The sequence below is a fragment of the Podarcis pityusensis genome (assembly GCF_964106645.2).
Source record: "Podarcis pityusensis genome assembly, chromosome: 3".
Classification (NCBI taxonomy): Eukaryota; Metazoa; Chordata; class Lepidosauria; order Squamata; family Lacertidae; genus Podarcis; species Podarcis pityusensis.
This window is the reverse complement of record NC_138026.1, coordinates 110127250-110147717: the sequence shown is the minus strand read 5'-3', so window position 1 is coordinate 110147717 and position 20468 is coordinate 110127250. Positions and strand designations below refer to the sequence as shown.

The 20468-nt window shown below is 46.5% G+C and overlaps 1 protein-coding gene across 1 annotated transcript in view; it reads left to right on the top strand.

Moving 5' to 3' along the window:
* The first annotated feature begins 9151 nt into the window (after window positions 1-9151).
* Window positions 9152-20468, top strand: part of NRXN1 (neurexin 1) — a 1569693-nt gene continuing 1558376 nt past the window's right edge. Inside the window, exon 1 of the mRNA XM_081000811.1 lies at window positions 9152-9170. The gene's annotated coding sequence lies outside the window, so the exon portion shown is untranslated. The remainder of the gene's footprint in view (window positions 9171-20468) is intronic.

The following is a 20468-nucleotide window of genomic DNA, read 5'->3' as shown; positions in this document are numbered from 1 at the left end:
TGTATCAGGCGTTGCCATTCCAGAAATGGGAGGATTCCTTCTGTTTGCAGAAGAGTCGTTTTGCAGAAGAGTCTTTCATCCAGTCAAGTAGAAGAGGAGGGAAGTGTCTCTGGTTCCTGTTCACCCCTTCCCAGCCCTTTGAGCTTGGAGCTGCTACCTTGAAGCTGCCCATCTGGCAAGTGCAAAGGTCACCTGGTCATAGCCTTCTCCACTGTGCTGAGATACAGTTTTTCTATTTACATTACAGTGGTACCTCTGGTTAAGAACTTACAGTGGTGCCTCGCAAGACGAAATTAATTCGTTCTGCGAGTTTTTTCATCTTGCGAATTTGTCGTCTTGCGAAGCACGGTTTCCCATAGGAATGCATTGAAAATCAATTAATGCATTTCTGTGGTCAAAAAAAGTCCAAACAAAGCCAAATTTGGTACAAAAATAGTTTATTAAGTGCTCTTTAAAGTCACACATACTGTAAAGAGCATTTCAAAAATTGAAGGAACAATAATTTAAGTTTCTAAACATGACAGAAAAGCATTTAAAAATCAACAAAGTGTACAGTACATTTTCTAAGACTCTGGGGGACAACTCGAAGAAGGTTCCTCTTCCACTCTTTGCTTCTTGCTGAAGAAGTCGCAACTGCACCTCTTCAAGCAATGCACCCTGGGTATTAACGGTTTTAAGAAAAAGGAAACAAACTTGCAAGACGTTTTCGTCTTGCGAAGCAAGCCCATAGGGAAATTCGTCTTGCGAAGCAACTCAAAAAACCAAAAACTCTTTCGTCTTGCGAGGCATTCGTCTTGCGAGGCATTCGTCTTGCGAGGTACCACTGTAATTTGTTCCGGAGGTCCGGTCTTAACCTGAAACCATTCTTAACCTGAGGTACTGTTTTAGCTAATGGGGCCTCCCGCTGCCGCCACACGATTTCTGTTCTCATCCTAAGGTAAAGTTCTTAACCCAAGGTACTATTTCTGGGTTAGCGGAGTCTGTAACCTGAAGCGTTTGTAACCCGAGCTACCACTGTACCGAATTGACACCTATACTTAAAATTAGCATATGCAAATCTTATGCAAATCAATGTCCACTTTTTGGACACAGTGTCACATGGAAGATGGAGCGAGCTTGTTTTCTCCTGCTCTGGAAGGTAGGACTCAAACCAATGGCTTCAAGTTACAAGAAAGGAGATTCTGACTGTGGAATGGTCTCCCTCCAGAGGTTGTAGACTCTCCTTCCTTGGAGGTTTTTATTAGCAGAGGTTAGATGGTCATTGAGGTTAAAACCTGACAAGACAGAAGTACTGTTTTGGGGGGACAGGGGGCGGGCAGGTGTGGGGGATTCCCTGGTTCTGAATGGGGTAACTGTGCCCCTGAAGGACCAGGTGCGCAGCCTGGGAGTCATTTTGACCCTACCTGCCCGCAGACTGTCTCGCCAGAGTGGTACATGCTATAGTTATCTCCCGCTTGGACTACTGCAATGCGCTCTACGTGGGGCTACCTTTGAAGGTGACCCGGAAACTGCAATTAATCCAGAATGCGGCATCTAGACTGGTGACTGGGAGTGGCCGCTGGGATCACATAACACCGATCCTGAGAGATCTGCATTGGCTCCCAGTGTTTCCGAACACAATTCAAAGTGTTGGTGCTGACCTTTAAGCCCTAAACGACCTCGGTCCTGTATACCTGAAGGAGCGTCTCCACCCCCATCGTTCAGCCCGGACACTGAGGTCTAGCGCCGAGGGCCCACTGCGAGAAGTGAGGTTACAGGGAACCAGACAGAGGGTCTTCTCGGTAGTGGCGCCCACCCTGTGGAACACCCTCCCTTCAGATGTGAAGGAAATAAGCAGCTATCCTATCTTTAAAAGACATCTGAAGGCAGCCCTGTTTAGGGAAGTTTTTAATATTTAATCCTGTACTGTTTTTAACACTTGATTGGAAGCTGCCCAGAGTGGCTGGGGAAACTCAGCCAGATGGGCGGGGTATAAATAATAAATTGTTGTTGTTGTTGTTGTTGTTGTTGTTGTTGTTGTTGTTGTTATCTGTCATGGATGTTTTAGCTGAGTCTCCTGCATTGCAGGGGGTTGGACTAGATGACCCTTGGGTGCTTTCCAACTCTACAATTCTATGATTTCTCTTTTTAGACACAAGTGCCCACCCCTACTTTTGGATTCAACCCACTGATGCAGCAGCAACAGAATACTAGGCATGATACAGAACACAAAAGTGGCAGGGTCTGCTAAGTATAATTGATCTAACTGGCACAAAAATGGAAAATGCTTGTGTATTAATGAATGTTTAAAATGGAAAATGGCTAAATGTGTATTGTTAACATTGGGGTTTTTTCCACAATAATTTTCTCAGGGTCCCTAAGCTCCTAAGTGGGTTAATGATTACCTGTTGATTGTTTTCCGCTCTTTGCTGAGAGTGAATCTTTGATCATGTGACAAAGCTACTGAGCTGAAAATTCACCATCTTTGCAAGGGTGGTGGCTGTTAGTCTTTCTCTGAAGGCCGTAAGGTACAGAAGATGTAAATGAAGCTCTTTAGGAAAACAGCTCAAGGGCAATTGATGCTGTTAAAGAATGAGAGGCCTTTGCTTCTAGGTCTGTTTGGATTATTTCATATTTTCTAAGATGCTGAGCCTGTGCTGAACCGCACAAGACATTCCATGGATGTTTTGGATGTATCGTTTACTGTATTCTGTTTTGTTTCTGAAGAGTTCTACTAGTAAAATTTGAATAATATTTGTTATGGGTCTGGACAATGCGTCCAGTCACTTTAAACTGCACAGTATTAATATCTGCAATATCCTTCCCAGATTTATGACCTCCCATTTTTCAATATATATATATTTGCAAAGAGTTCATCGCATCATATCTTTATTTCGCTATTGATTGGGAAGTTGAGCCACTCCTTCTAGAGCACGGACCTGAAGTGTCAGCTCAAGAAAAAGGCCGATGGATTCCGCAGACTGAAACCAATCCAAACACTGAATCAAAGCCTTGTTCAACATCCTGCAGTTTCAAATAGGTGAAAGCCTCGACTCTCTCTCTCTGCCTCTTCAGTAGGGAGAACAGCACTACAGAAAGCATTGGCAGCCTCCTGAATATATTACTTGATTTCTCACTATTGATTGCTGCCATGCATTTTCGGCATGTGCATTCGGCTTCTATAGATTGGTAGCCAGAGATTGAAAGGAGACAGCTCTGAGCCAGTGTGCAAATGTGCATCATAAATTAAATCTTTCTTTCTTATTAATGCACGTATTAGCGAGCTTCATTCTCTGCTGGAAAACAACACCAAATAGCAACAAGAGCCAGCACACAAATATTAAACGAAGAAACAAGCCAAAGCCACAAAAGATGCATAAAATAGTTTGAGAGAGAGAAATAGAGTAAAATCAATGGAATACCATCAGGATAGCAAGATCACAGATGAAACCACATGCACACATCTGCACATGGTATAGATCAGAGGTCGGCAACCTAAGGCCCATGGGTCAGAAGTGGCCCATGAGGGTCGCTTAAATGGCCCATGAGCTGCCCCCAAACCGAGTTGCCCGCTCAGTGAGTCCCTTCGCGCTATGCTAAACTGGCTCAGCATGGCGCGGGGACTCTCTTCCGCGGCTCTGGAAATCGCTTCTGCACATGCCCAGACGCCGGAAATCGCATCTGCGCATGTTCGCAGCGCCAGAAATAGTTTCTGTGAATGCCCAGATGCCAAAAATTGCTTCCGCGCAGGCGTGATTTTTGGCGTCTGGGCATGCGCAGAAGTGATTTCCGGCACCACAGACATGCGCAGATGCGGTTTCCGGCGTCGTGCTGCGCCAGTCCGGCCCATGGAGGATCTCTGCGAGAGTGATTTGCCCCATGTCCAGTAAGCCTTGCCAACCCCTAAGATGATAGATAGATAGATGATAGATAGATAGATAGATATAGATAGATGATAGAGATAGATATAGATAGATAGATAGATAGATAGATAGATAGATAGATAGATGATAGATAGATAGATAGATAGATAGATAGATAGATGATAGATAGATAGATAGATGATAGATAGATAGATGATAGATAGATAGATAGATAGATAGATAGATAGATAGATAGATAGATGATAGATAGATAGATAGATAGATGATAGATAGCAAAAAACAAAACCCAAACAGATATTCAGTATTAAATATGGAAAGCTAGAATGCCTTCCATATTTAATGTCAAAGGCAACTAAAAAGCCCCTGCAGAATTACAGAACAAAATATAATAAATATCTCAAAGTTAACAAGGAAAGAAGTTAAAAATGGCAGGTCCCTAAAATAAAGATCCATAAAATGATGATACAATACATCAAGGCAGAATAATAGCCAATCTGTCAGGACACACACCTGCCAGAAAGGAAGGTCTTCATTATTCAGCAGAAGTCCTCTAATGAAGGGTCTAGGAGGGCATCTCTGCAGCAGGTTGGGGGATGAGTTCCAAAACCTGGGTGCAGCCATTGAGAAGGCCTTGTTCTATGTTCCCATGAAACACACATCCGGTCTTAGGAGGAAATGAAGAAGAGTGTCTCTCACAGGTCTTAACACATGAACAGGTCAATGTGGTGTGCCACCATGATGATGTGTGGGTGGGTGAATGTGTGCAGGTGTAGGTTGATTGAAGGTATTAGTACAGGCTTCCTCAAACAAGGCCCTCCAGATGTTTTTGGCCTACAACTGCCATGATCCCTAGCTAGCAGGACCAGTGGTCAGGAATGATGGGAATTGTAGTCTCAAAACATCTGGAGGGCCGAGTTTGAGGAAGCCTGTATTAGTAGATGTGGGTACAGAGTCAGTGGAAGTCTGTGTTATTGAGTTTGACGTTCTTTATAGGCATTTATTTGTATGGTTTCAATATTTCTCTCTGTGTGCTTTTAACGATTGTTTCCCACCTTATGTATTCAACTGTTCTTATTTTTATCTGTATGCCACCTGGCGTCCCTTTCAGTGGAAAAGGTGGGGTATAAATAAATATAGAATAATAATTCCTTAGGAGCATATCCAGTGCTTTTTTCTGTGTGTGTGTGTGTGTGTGTGTGTGTGCATACCCCTAAACATTTTGTGAATCTTTGTACTTTTGTCCATTTACTGTATTTCTTTTTCCCAATTTAAACTATAAAATGGTGATTTTCTTGAGACAATATGACAGCACCCATAAGCTTTTTAGAAAAAAAAAAAGAACACTGAGCTTATTGACAAACATTCTGGCTGGCCAGTCAACAGAACCATGCCTTGTGATTATGCCAAACCTATTCTAGTTCAATCAATAAAGTTGTGACCTTATTTTACCACAACTTTGTGGCCTTTATTCCCCACTCATCCCTTCGAAGCTTCACTGCACATGGGGCCACAGAGAATCCATAACTCTGCACCCTGAGCTTCGACCTACGCGATACAAAACTCAACCTCCTCCAAATATGAATCTTCCTTTTGTGATAGGAATTTTGAGGTCTTAGATATATGTTAAATGTTCATAAGTGTACCAACCAAGCACATACATAGATCAGCACAGGAAGACAGACCTGGAACCATTTTGATTCCCGAACTGACCAAATGTTTTCTCTGCAAGGTCAAAAGAAAATGGAAAACCCTCCCCACTGTCTTTTCCTTCACAAATCCTGTCTTAAGGGTATGTCTGTGTTTGAATAGGGTGTGAGCCTGTGACCTGGCCCAGGAACTAAGTATTTATCATTACAAAAGACTGACCAGGGTCCCCAGGCAATCCAATCAAGTAACCTGCCAGACAGGAGATAAACAAGGACAGGAAAAAAACAACATTCAAATTTCTGTTTAGACCGCTTCTTCTGTGATGTATGTATGATGTTTCTGGGGGTGGTCTTGATCTACAGGGTGGCAATTTCAAAAGTCTTTATAAGGCCTTGCGGGCCATTTTTCTGGGTTCCTTCTCTCTCCTGAGGGTGAGGGGAGCACCCTGTTGCAACAGATCAATAAAGATCAAGCTTACTAGCTGCTTTGCTTCTCAATATTCTCTGGTTGGCCTCTGTTATTCTCTCCTACCAATAGGGAACCTATGTAAGGACTCTATATGGGCTCTTGGATACCCCATAAGAGAAAAGGGCAATTTTTGTTTACAACATTTTCTTTCTTTCTTTCTTTCTTTCTTTCTTTCTTTCTTTCTTTCTTTCTTTCTTTCTTTCTTCTCAAAGTGATTGTTTGCAGCAGTTGCTTATATAATGACCTGAAAGCTTCCCCAATTCAAAGACTACGGAAAGAAAATAAAGCAAGACCCAGCAAGACCCAGCTATGAAATCTGTCTGACCTTATCAGCATAAACTGAGCTGACAGGTCTCTTCTTGATGGGCGAGTGTGGTTTTGCTAGTGAATTGGAGCCCAACAGGCATTTGCTTTTGCTGGGTCACTCTCTCCGCCTTGTTGGTCTCTGCTGAATTTAATTGGCTTCATTAACGCCATAACATCACCCTCTTACAATGGGAACAAAAATAAAAATTGTCACTAAGCTCCAGTTAAAGGTTTAGTTTGTGCACGGATTATGTTTTGTCATCTAAAAGGCTTTCATGAGTTTAAAGTAGGGATTGTCATGATGTTGTTGATGATGTTGTTGGACTACAACTCCCATCAGCCTCAGCCAACATTGCCAATGGTCAAGGGTGATGGGAGTTGTAGTCTAGCAGCATTTTGAGGACACCATGTTAGCTATCCTTGGCTTAACGTGACCATAAAATCAAACGATTTATGGGTGGAATCATCTTTGGTGTGCATTAGGCTGGTTTCATGCCAAGTTAATATATTCTCAGCAACTGTTCTTTTTCCTTGTATAGAATGTCTGCCAACTATAAAAGAGAACTTATTAAAAATGTTTTGAACTTCTCAAGGTGATCTTAAGACTTTGATCCACGTGTCGCTGATGAATTAGAAGGCTTTGAACATCAGTGGTGTGAGTTGTGCTTGACTGGACTTTTTACCTGGTTCATTCTTCATTCTTATGGATCACTACCTGCTTGCATGGTTTAAAATCATCCCCTTGCAAACCTACCTTAAAATACTAGGTACAAGACTCATCTTGTTTGTAACCTGACAAGAGAAATCCTGTGTACCTTACTAGTAGACCTCGAAATACCCATATGCCTTTTGGGGCCAAATATCTTCCAATATATTAATTTGAAAATGTAGTCGGACACTTATATTTAGTTTTATTTTCCTTTATTTGTTTCTGTGCATAATTTTAACTAATCCTTTTTCATGATCTTTGCATGTGCATTTATGAAACAAGATTTTGTCATTCAGGCTGTATGTGAAAACTGAATTGCAAACCTCAGAGAAGTTCAAATTTTGAAGGCTGGAGATGTTTCAGTTCAGGTATCATTTTGGAAAGTGCTGATTACACAGGTTTGCCTTTACCTTGGGTTACGAACTTAATTTGTTCCGGAAGTCCGTTCTTAACCCGAAGCGTTCTTAACCCGAGGCGCGCATTCCCTACATAGGCCTCCTGCGGCCCCACAGGGGCAAAGTTCACAACCCGGGACACCTACTTCCGGATTTGTGGAGTTCGTAACCCAAAGCGTTCATAAGCAGGATTGTTTGTAACCCAAGGTAGCACTGTAAATGTGAACTGAATTGCATTTATTCTCTATTCCCATGACCAAGCTAGATCAAGTCAGGAGCCAATACAGTGGTACCTCGGGTTAATAACTTAATTCATTCCAGAGCTCTGTTCTTAACCTGAAACTGTTCTTAACCTGAAGCACCACTTTAGCTAATTGTCAGGGAACTGCCATCGGAAGGAAGGGAGGTGAAGGGGCTCACACAGGTTGGGAGAGACTCAGCAGCTGAAGAGGGAACCAGTAGGGGGAGAGGAGGTGAGCGGAGGGAAAGTGAGCTGGAGGGATGGCTCAGAGACACTTCCAGCGAAAACAGTGGGGAGGTTTCAGGACCTCCTGTAGGGACACCCACTCCTCGCCGGAAACTGTCACGCAGAGAGTCCAGAAGACGTGTTTCCGTTAAGGAGCTTTTATGTTGGAAGCGATTCCGAAAGCAACCACTGTCGGAATCTGCTAGTGACTAGAGGAGCCATGTCTGAGGGGCTCCGTCACAGACAGAGGTTTGTGGACTTGAACAAACTCTGAGGGGATACGATTTTACGCACAAGCAGCTCATCATCCCATCACAGCATTCCGACAGTCTTTGAAAGCAGCTTGTGCAGGAGAAGGCATCATGAGCAACCCAGCCGGAACCGGAGAAGCAGGAGCTGGAGCGGGTCCAAGCCTGGAAGAAAGGTACCGGGTGTTGGAGGTCCAGCTAGCGCTGCAGACGGCGAGGCTTGAGGAGAGGAGGGCTCAGGATGCAGACAAAAAGGGGAAAGCCACCCAGCTCGCCAGAAAGGTACCAGGATTGGTGCAGAAGTTTGGGGGGGAGCCCAAAGACTATCATGGCTTTCGGACAGAGATGCAATATGCCCTCAATCTGCAGTTTGATGAATTCCCTGACGAGGAATCACGAGTGGCTTTCGTGATTGGGCATCTTGAAAAGGGGGCGAGAGACTGGGTTAGACCCCTGATGGCAGAGAATAGTGACGTCCTAAAGGACACGATGAAGTTCTTTCACGCCATGGATCTGATGTTTTCCAGCGATATTGAACAGGGAGTGGTGCGCAGACAGTTAATGGCTTGCAAACAGGGGAGCCGATCTGTCCGTGAGTACTGGACTGAGTTCACCATGCTGGTTCACAGATTGGGGTGGGACTTATCGGCGGAACCCATTCAAATGCTATTTGAAGAAGGGCTTTCTTCGGCTGTGAAAGACGAACTTTCCCGGGGCCCCAGGGCGGATTCTATGGACCAGCTGACCAAATCTGCGCTGACCATAGGAGCGCGCCAGGAGGCGAGAGCATTGGAGAGGCAGGAAGGGAAGGGGGAACGTTGGAAGGAGTTCCGCATTCCAGACATTCCAGAGCCAACTTTCCCGCCGGCAGAGCCGATGGAAATCGGAACAGCGCGCGCGCGCGCAGTTTCAAAGCCCAGTGAGGGGGGAAAGAAGGAGGGAAAAGGCGCCCGGAAATGCTATCTCTGCCAACAGCCAGGTCACTTTGCCAGAGTCTGCCCCCAGAGGAAGGAATGGCAAGGGATGGTGGGAGCTGTGGAGGGAAGGGAGGAAGAAATACCGGAGCAAGTAAAAGCCAACGCCTGGCTGCCACCGTCGGGGCACAGCAGCCAGGCCAAAGAGCAGTGAAAGTGCCCACGCCAGAACCTCCTAAACCCGCCCTAGTGATAGAAGTGGCGCTAGAGCTGCCAAACGGACACCCTCTAAAGATAAAGGCGCTGTTGGACTCAGGCAGCTCCTGCAATTTCATGAGCAAAGAGTTTGCAGCTGAACACCAGATACAGACGATCCCTTTAAGCAACCCCCTGCAGGTGACCACGATCGATGGCAGGGAGCTGTTGGGAGGAGAAGTCAGCTTGCAGACCGTCCCAATGATAATGAAGGTGGCAAGGCACACCGAACTGATAGCGTTTAATGTGGCCACCTTGGGAGGAGCTCCCATTATATTGGGGATGAGCTGGCTAGCGTTACATGATCCGCTGGTGGGCTGGCATCAGAGAGTGGTTTCTTTTGGTTCAGCACATTGCTTAGAACACTGCAAAGAGGGAAAGGGTTTGGCAGGGGCCCAAGCCACCCTAGCAGGGACTGAAGTAACGGAGAACGTGAAGGTACCACGACAATACGCAGATCTCCGCGACGTCTTCAGCGAAAGGGAAGCTGACCAACTACCCCTGCATAGACCCTTTGACTGTCAAATCAATTTACTCCCTGGGGCACAGCTCCCTGTAGGCAAGCTGTACGCCATGTCAGACAGAGAGATGCAGGAGCTAAGGGCGTTCATTGACAAGAACCTGAAGAGAGGGTTCATCAGAGAGTCCAGGGCGGTGGGGGGCAGCCCAGTGTTTTTTGTGGATAAAAAAAACACGGACAAGCCGAGGCTTGTGTGTGATTTCAGGGCCTTGAACGCAGTGTCAGAACCAGTGGCCTTCCCTATGCCCAGGATTGATGACATTTTGACAAGGGTGCGGAAGGGAAAGATTTTCACAAAGCTGGACCTAAGGGGGGCGTACAACCTGATACGAATAAGGAAGGGGGATGAATGGAAAACCACCATGTTCACCCCTTTAGGGGCATTTGAATATCTCGTTATGCCCTTCGGCCTACAAGCAGGCTCCGCGTGCTTTCAATCGTTTATGAACCACGTCCTGGGGCCTTTGCTTTACAAGAATTGTGTGGCCTTCTTAGACGACGTGTTGGTGTATTCTGAGAATGAGGAGCAGCATGTGAGAGACGTCAGAGAAGTGTTGAGCAGGCTGCAAGCCAACCAGCTGTGGGTGAAACTGGAGAAGTGTCAGTTTCATACCAAGGAGGTGGAATTCCTGGGGTATCGCCTGTCAGACAAGGGATTGGCCATGGATCCCGGCAAGGTCCAGGCGGTGCTGGAATGGAAAACACCCAAAACAAGGAAGGATGTGCAGAGGTTCCTAGGATTTGGGAACTTCTATCGTAAGTTCATCCGAAACTTTGCCCACCTGACGGCGCCCATTACGGACTGTCTCAGCAGTAAGAAGAAGTTCGTTTGGACTGAGGAGGCGGAGCGAGCATTTGAGGAACTAAAAAGGGCCTTCGCCTCGGAAGGACAACTCCTGCATGTGGATTTACAAAAACCGATGAGAGTGGAAACTGACGCATCAGACAGAGTGATTGGGGCGGTGCTTCTGCAGCCAGGGAAGGAGGAGTCAGAGTGGAGACCGTGTGCCTTTTTTTCGCGAAAGCTGAACAAATCCGAGAGGAACTACACGGTGTATGACCGAGAACTACTCGCCATTCATGAGGCGTTCCGGAGATGGAGGCACCTGCTAATTGGCGCACAACATAAGGTGCAAGTGTGCACTGACCACAAGAACCTAGAGTATTGGAGGACGGCACGAGTGCTCAACCAACGGCAAGTGAGATGGGCCCAGGAGTTCTCCAAATTTAACTTTGAGATTTGTTACGTGCCAGGCCCAGAGAACATTAGGGCGGACGCTCTCTCTCGCAAACCTGAATATTTGGAGGGGGAGGGAGCACCCGAAGAGACACATGTCATTCCAGAGGACCGCTGGGTGTGTGGGGCGGCATTGGTGGGACAAAGAGAACTGGTAGAGGAAACAGAGAATGATGAATACGCCCAGAATAAGCTCAGAGGTCTTAGGGGTGAGGGAGAGGAACCAGGGGGTTTCGAGGAAAGAAATGGAGCTTTGTATTACAAAGGGGCACTGTATATCCCTGAAGGAGACTTAAGGGGGAGGGTACTCAAGCAGTTGCACGACAGCCCCACGGCGGGGCATTTTGGACAACACAAAACCATGTGGTTGGTCACCAGGGAATTTTGGTGGCCTAAGGTGAGGGAAGATGTACGGGAGTATGTAAGAGGGTGCGAGCAATGCCAGCGAGCCAAAGGGGAGAGGCGGGCGCCGGCGGGGCTATTAGAACCCTTACCAACCCCAGAACGACCTTGGGAGGCAGTGTCGATAGATTTTATGACTGATCTGCCGAAGTCCAAGGGGAAAACAGCCATCATGGTGGTGGTAGACCTACTGACAAAGATGTGCCACTTTGTAGCCTGCTCGCATGCAGTCACGGCGGAAGAGACAGCGAAGTTATTTGTAGAACACATTTTTAGGTTGCACGGGGTGCCATTGAGGGTGGTCTCAGACCGAGGAAAACAATTTACTTCCAGGTTCTGGAGGAAGCTCATGAGCTTACTGCAGGTGGAGGTCAACTTTTCGACTGCCCGGCACCCTGAAACCAACGGGCAGGCGGAAAGAGCAAACGGTGTCCTCCAGCAATACCTGAGGTGTTATGTCAATGACAGAGAGAATGACTGGGTAGAGAGGTTGGCGCTGGCGGAATTTGCCTACAACAATGCCGAGAATGTGTCCACAGGGATGAGCCCCTTCTTGGCTAATTATGGGTGTCATCCCAGGGCTTTCCCAGGGGGAGAAGGGGAGAGATGGAGCGTCCCGGCAGCCGAGCATTTTGTAGAAGAAATGGAAGCAATCCATCGTCAGCTCCAACTCAACTTAGAAAGGGCGAAGGAAGAATACAAGAGGCAGGCAGACAAGAACCGAAGGGAAGGTGAAACCATAAGGGTGGGAGATAGGGTGTGGCTGTCAACCCAAGGGTTGCCGTTCAAAGGAGGTTGTAAGAAATTAAGACCCAGGAGATTGGGTCCCTTTGAGGTCATTCAACAGGTCAACCCAGTGGCTTTCAGGCTCCGGTTACCCAACCACATGAAACTGCACCCAGTATTTCACAGGTCGTTACTGTCACCGTATGAGGGGGGACGAGAAGGGATGGCCACTCGGGGACCGGTCATAGAAGAAAGAGAATGCAGCAGCCACGTGGCAGAAATCCTCGACGCCAGGTGGAAGGGGGATCAGGTGGAGTATTTGGTAGCGTGGGAAGGAGAACCGGAGTCAGAAAACACTTGGGTAATGGCAGAAGATATCAATGACGAGGTATTGATAGAAACGTTCCATCAAAGGTTCCCAAGGAAACCTCAGCCTGTGGAGAGGTTCCGGAGGGAATACTTTGGGACCACCGATGAGGAGGAGGAGTTGGAAGGATTCCCGGACTCGGAAGGGGAAGGGGAGATGGACTCTGAGGAGGAGGAGTACTTCGAGACCAGGAACCGCAACAGGTGGAGAGAAGTGTTCGAGACATTGGAAGATGAAGGAAGTTCATTCCGGGGTTTTGCCTCCTCACCGCCCGTAGAGGAGGGGGCGAGAGGGGGGGAAGGGGGCCCTGGAGGGGAGGTGGATGTCAGGGAACTGCCATCGGAAGGAAGGGAGGTGAAGGGGCTCACACAGGTTGGGAGAGACTCAGCAGCTGAAGAGGGAACCAGTAGGGGGAGAGGAGGTGAGCGGAGGGAAAGTGAGCTGGAGGGATGGCTCAGAGACACTTCCAGCGAAAACAGTGGGGAGGTTTCAGGACCTCCTGTAGGGACACCCACTCCTCGCCGGAAACTGTCACGCAGAGAGTCCAGAAGACGTGTTTCCGTTAAGGAGCTTTTATGTTGGAAGCGATTCCGAAAGCAACCACTGTCGGAATCTGCTAGTGACTAGAGGAGCCATGTCTGAGGGGCTCCGTCACAGACAGAGGTTTGTGGACTTGAACAAACTCTGAGGGGATACGATTTTACGCACAAGCAGCTCATCATCCCATCACACTAATGGGTCCTCCTGCTGCTGCTGCGCCGCTGGAGCACGATTTCTGATCTCATCCTGAAGCAAAGTTCTTAACCCGAGGTATTATTTCTTGGTTAGCGGAGTCTGTAACCTGAAGCGTTTGTAACCTGAAGCGTATGTAACCCGAGGTACCACTGTAGGCTGCTTGGAGGGTGCAATCACATTGGCACCTTCGTGTTCTATGCTGCCAGTCCCAGGCCAGGAGACCCCCACTGTGTTGCAAGGTCGCCAGTTCCTGGGGGCTGAGTCCCTTGCCCTTCCAATATTTTTGAACTAGGGGCCAATCCCATGTCCAAAAAGTGTGGAGGCAAAGCGTGGAGCCAAGTGTGGTGCTTTTCCAGTGACCATCTCCTTCTCCTCCTCCTGTTGTGGAGGGGAAGGTATTAAGTTGTGGGTGGACATAGCAGACGACACAGAGATTTCTCCAAGTGGTTCTTTATAGTAAGCAGGAACTGAAGTCAAACAGTTCAGCCGGCCTGCTTTTATAGGCAGCTGGCTGTCAACACTGTAACAACAACGACCCAGGGTTTCCCGCCTAAACTAACTTACGTGGACCTGAGTGAAAACTATATACACAATTCCCCTGGTGGCCAGGGTGAGAACTTCAATACATAGCACCAGAACTTCAATACATAGCCAGTGGTGGTACCAGAAGGAGACAGAGGAGGAGCTGCTAGCCATTGAAGCCATTCACTTGCTGCATTTGGCTCCGCCCCTGGCTCCTCCCAACATCCTGATGTCACACACAACATCACACACATGTGACCCTCACAAGATGGCGTCTCTGCTCTGTTGACAACTGCCTTTCATGTAGCACCTGTGAAATCTAAACCCACTGAGGCCGTGATCCTGAGCACTATAGGTTAGATGAAAGTTCCATTGATTTGGGCAAAACGATCTTCCCAGAAGGGTGTTTTTTGATCCGCTCAGGAGATTTCCAGATATTGTGGTCCTGAATCATGGCACCCCTCTCCTGTAATCCACTCAGCTGCCATGTGCTCTGATCTCCTCCTCCTCTACATTGTGCTCTTCTTATTAAGCCATTAAGATCACCAAGACTGTCACAACATCTTATTATTTCAGCTCTCCCTTTAGTCTCTTTTGCTCTCTGCACACCTTTTGGCTCTGTGGTCTTATTTTGATTAAGCTTGTTAATACTTTGTCTCTTCCATTTTCACTTTCCAGCAAAGAAAAATGACTTATTTGTGTAAGGACAAAAGGCATCCTAACCATTTTGTGGATGAAACCTTTCATTTAGACCGACGCTGGGAAATTTTCTAGCTCCTGAGTCTTGAACCAAATTCAGCTGCTGTGGATCAGCGCTGTAAGCTGTGGCTATTTTATCTCAGAAATGTCTTGCAGGAATTGTCTCACACTTTGCCATTCTCCTTTAGATGTTGGGAGTTACCCAATGGTCTGCTCTTGGAGCTTCGTAAGAGTTGAATTCTCTTTATTGACCTGCATTTTCTTTTTCATTCTGTCCGTTTGATTTCTCTCCCTCCCCTGCCACTGATTATTTGATGATGTCATAAGAATATAAGAAGAACCTGCTGGTATAGAAATGGTATAGAACCACTTGCTTACAGTGAAATAACCCAGAGGTGTATTTTAAATAAAAGCACACATTCTACACGTGTAAAAACACCAGGCAGGCCCCACAAATAACCCAGAGATGCATTTTAAATAAAAGGACACATTCTACTCATGTAAAAACACGCTGATTCCGGACTGTCCGTGGGCTGGATTTAGAAGGTGATTGGCTGGATCCGGCCCCCGGGCCTTAGTTTGCCTACCCATGCTCTAAACTAAACTATCTCAAATCCTGCAACCTTTCTTCATAGCTTTCTTCAATGTCACAGGACCCAAGATCACTCCAGGCTTAGGGCAGCTGTACTCATCATGGAGGAGAGCAGATGACGCAGCAGACACTTCCCCACCAGACCCTTCTTCCTCCCTCTCCCTCCTTCCCTCATTCCATGCCTTCCTATGGGAGTGCCTCAAAATGACCTTTCAGTTTTGCATTCACGATATTGTTGGAGTGGTTTATACGGCTTTCAGCACTGTTCATTCCTTCCCGAAAGTTTCAGAGCAGGCATCCTGCTTTGTTTCCAGTTGTTACATACCCCCTAGATTCCTGCAGAAATCCTGTAATTGTTCATAAGACATTTTTGGGGGGAGAGGGATTGTCCCAATTTTGTTGAACTAGAGGGCAAGAGTGCCTCTCAGACAACATTGCATTATGGAGGAAACATTGCAGGATAAAGTGGAGTGATCCATGAGTGGTTCAGTACAGTGGTACCTCGGGTTACAGACACTTCGGGTTACAAACTCCGCTAACCAGGAAGTGGTTGCTCCAGGTTAAGAACTTTGCCCCAGGATAAGAACGGAAATCGTGCTCCAGCGGTGCAGCAGCAGCAGGAGGCCCCATTAGCATACCCGAGGTACCACTGTATGTCTGGGACGTGGGTGGCACTGTGGTCTAAACCACGGAGCCTAGGGCTTGCCGATCGGAAGGTCGGCAGTTCGAATCCCTGCAACGGGGTGAGCTCCCATTGCTCAGTCCCTGCTCCTGCCAACCTAGCACATCAAAGTGCAAGTAGATAAATAGGTACCGCTCTGGCAGGAAGGTAAACGGCATTTCTGTGCGCTGCTGTGGTTCACCAGAAGCGGCTTAGTCATGCTGGCCACATGACCTGGAAGCTGTACACCGGCTCCTTCGGCCAATAAAGCGAGATGAGCGCCGCAACCCCAGAGTCATCCGCAACAGGGGTCCCTATACCTTTACCACTGTATGTCTACCCTACTAATACATATTGTGTTAGCAGCTCTGTTCTCTTAAAAAAAATAAATATCCAATAAAGGCAAGCCAGATAGCAGTGAAGTTATTGTTCTTAACTTCCCCGAGGCTGGACTATCTGTCAAATAAGGATCCCGCCATTTTCTGTCTTGTTTTTTAAAACAAACATGAGTCCGCTTTTATAAAATAACATCTTATTTTCATTGTGACTATACTACGCAATGCACAGTAGCTTTAGCAGACGATGATGGTGGCAATTTACAATTTGATCTGCATCCAAAGGAAATTGACGAAACATTGCAGCTGTGCAATGAAAGGAAATGCCCAAGTCAGCTCTCTCCGGGGTGTTCTTTCTTTACTAATGCTACACTCAGCCATTAAATCTCCCTCCACTAAATTACAGGGGACACATCAACTGATTATCCTTTACAGTATATGCACATTTCCCCCCGATCCCATTTAATTAGCAAAAGTAGAGATTGTGCATTTACATTTTTTGACTTTATACATACACATAATTTACCAGAGCCAATCCTAGATGTTCGGAAAACCTAGAGCAATCCAAAATGTCCCTTCATCTCTCCCACTACCACTGTTCCCCACATGGTTCAACAGCTTCCCTACCACTTTGTTTTACCATCAGCGTCATGGCTTCTGGTCTTGGCAAACCGAATCAAAGGGCGAGGTTGCTAGGCAACCACCTGACATCCACGACCTGCACGCAACCCAAAACCTTCCCCAAACTGAAGAAAGAGTAACATGAATGGACACAGAGAATCAGAGTGTTGAAGGGGGATTTATAAGCTAGCAGTCAGAAGCTGGGACATCCCAAATGGATGGTTGTTCAGCCTCTGCTGGAAGGTCTAGGTGAAGGGAATCGGTAGGTTCATTGGCTGCATTGTTGAACTGCTCAGATAAATTAATCTGATTAATTTTTAACCTGGTTTGCTTTTTTTTTTTTAATCCATCCCAAAGTGGCTTGCAACCAGTATAAGCAGCAAAACATATACGGTAAGTAAATCTAGGTTGTTAAAATGGAAACAGGAAGCTCTCCCTTTCAAGAGTTTAAAGGTTATCTGAAAAGGGGAGGGTGCTCTTGTGCCCAAATCCTGCCAATGGGTTTCCTATAGGCATTTAGTTGGACCCTGCAAAAACAGCATACTGGACAAGATGGGCCATTGGCCAAATTCAGCAGGTTCGTGTTTGTGTGTCGAGGTCCCCAAGTCACCCCAAATAACTCACACATCACACAGAATTTTTGTTTAAGGTTTTTGGCATAATTTTAGCCACAACTTTATTAAAATACAAAAAAAATGTGAGTGGTTGCTTAGGCACAGGTTGCGACTATCTGCCCCCAGTGGGGACAGATTGGCATTTCGCAAGCCTGCGAAAGCCAGAAAAGGGGAATACATTTTGGGGATAGCGACGGAGCAGGGAACCTGCCCTCAGCCCTCCTCAAATGCAACCAGGGGCTCTTGCGTGGCTCTAGCCCCTTGACAGGGTTCGGACAAAAGCAATGGTGAGCCTCTGTATTCCTTTAACGGAATACCCTGCAGCAGCAGCATTAGAGGGGCAGGCACAGCCAATCCATGCCCCTCAACCAACCAAACCATAAACCAATGCCTAACCGCAACCTTACAAGTTGTGACGATTTGCTACGCAGTAGGCAAAAACCAAATGGCACCAGCCAATCAGCCATATGGACAAAATTCCTACCGGGCCCCTGCCCCAAGAGCAGACGACCCCATGACAGGCATAGCAAGGTCAATGCGAACAACCCTAATTATAGGGAGGGGGGGACGGGCAATCCGATGCATGGAGCAAAAAGAGGAAGCTCTACGCTTCGTGCAGGGAGTTTTAACATTTCAGGCTGTCAATCACAGAATGGCAACATTAACTTCTTCCCAACAACAAGGGAAGCCCATTCACAACAGTGGCCAATGATCAATTAGCCCGCCCCACAACTTTGGAGTGTCTTGTCGGCCCCCACGGCAACACATGCTCTCCATGAAGGAGAACACTCTTTCCCATGTTCTTTTGACTCCACCCATAATTTTCCAAATTCTCTACAAGTGCTACCATGACCCATCAGTCTCTGCCCTGGCAGCACCCTTCACTTGACAAATTATACTCTGGCTCCACTCTTGTTCTGAACGTTTTCCATTTTCTGTGCCCAGCCTGTTCAGCCAACATGGCTTCCCGGTGCAATAATGCAAAGAAATTTTGCTTCTTCCCATTGATCTGCCAACTATCCTCCTGCCAGCACCACTCCACACAGGCAGACAACTGGTTGACTAATGTCGGTAAACTCTGATTAAAAATGTATTTTTCCCCTTCTTCCCTTTTCCATAACAACAAAATGGATTTGTTCCAGCCAGCTGTGAAACCTTTCTGCTTGGTTAAAACCTTATCTTCGTTGTGAACACAGAAAACGCAGGAATTGCCATATCAGATCAGCCCAGTGATCCATCTCGGGCAAGATTTTGCCTCTGGCCATCCCCTCTACCTGAAGGGAGCATAATGAAGCTGTTTTTAAAAAGGCATCTTGCTAGCACATTGCACAGTACGTCCAATATGCCATTACCAAGAGAGCAAGCAGACTCTTAATCTTATTCAAATTAACGGAGATTGGGAACTGTTCGTTAAAACCTGCTCAGGTTGTCAGGAGGCAGAAATCAGATGGATACCTTGTTTCGCTCTGATGTTTTGGCCATTCCCCTCTTTAACTGCAGCTTGTTAGTAAAATGGTGGTTTCCATTCTTAACCAATGACTTTCTGTAAATGTCCAAACAGCCAGCAGCAGCAGCTAAAACAGCATGGACCCTACAGGTTCCAGTCTAGAAATTAGGGATATAGGAAACTGCCATATACTGAGTATAGTATAGTACAGTATAGTACCAGCTCAGTACTGTCTATACAGACTGGCAGAGGCTTTCCAGAATTTCAGAGAAGTGATATCTTCTAGCGCTACACAGAGATACCAGATATTGGACCTGGAGCCTTTGGCATGCAAGGCAGATGCCGTACCACAGAGCTACACTGCTTTCCTGCATATTAAGTTCAGAGACAGTGATTAAAGTATGGCACACAACAAGGTGAGAGAGCCAAACAACACCATGACAAAGGAGGCTGGGGCATTGGAATAATGATAATGATAATGATAATGATAATGATAATGATAATGATAATGATAATAATTTATTATTTATACCCCGCCCATCTGGCTGAGTTTCCCCAGTCACTCTGGGCTGCTTCCAATCAAGTGTTAAAAACAGTACAGTGTTAAATATTAAAAACTTCCCTGAACAGGGCTGCCTTCAGATGTCTTTCAAAGATAGGATAGCTGCTTATTTCCTTCACATCTGAAGGGAGGGTGTTCCACAGGGTGGGCACCACTACCGAGAAGGCCTCTGTCTGGTTCCCTGTAACCTCACTTCTTGCAATGAGGGAACTGCCAGAAGGCCCTCGGCGCTGGATCTCAGTGTCCAGGCTGAACGATGGGGGTGGAGACGCTCCTTCAGGTATACAGGACCGAGGCCGTTTAGGGCTTTAAAGGTCAGCACCAACACTTTGAATTGTGGAAAAGCGAGACAAAGTATGATGGAACAAGGGATGATCCTAAGGCAAGATAAGAACCAGAAACTTTCCAAAATGGGTGAGCTATAAAATATTTTTCATTTCATTTCTCCATTAGATTTTTTATTTTATTTTAAAGACCACACTCATTTCATCATTTATTTGCACAAATCGCATTCATTTCATTACCCATTCATTGACAGTCCATTTGTTTCATTACCTGCATTTGTTACTCATTCTAACCTTATTTATTAACAATATTTTTTTGCTGCAACTGTGCACCAACCACGTGATTTGGTTCTGACCTCAGTACATAATACATAAAAATTCCTTTCGGGTCAATTTCAGTTCCCACCCCCCTCACAAAACTATGATCCCCACGCTTTCCTACAGAGAAGGAAGGACTGTTAAATCAGGTCCTGTCTGTGGTGCCGTGGTGTACATGTTGTCGTTGTTAAAGCATCCTTCATCCTAAGGTCCCTGGGTGGATTAAAACAATTGAATCCATTCTGAAAACAGTTTAGAACAACTTTCAGCCAAAAAGATAATGTGGGTTCACCTGACTGGCCACAAACTAGGCGCCAAAGGGTCACGACAGTAAGAGCTGTTCGACAGTGGAATTTGCTGCCAAGGAGTGTGGTGGAGTCTCCTTCTTTGGAGGTCTTTAAGCAGAGGCTTGACAACCATATGTCAGGAGTGCTCTGATGGTGTTTCCTGCTTGGCAGGGGGTTGGACTCGATGGCCCTTGTGGTCTCTTCCAACTCTATGATTCTATGATTCTATGATTCTACATCTGACAAGTAGACTGTGAGGAAACAAATA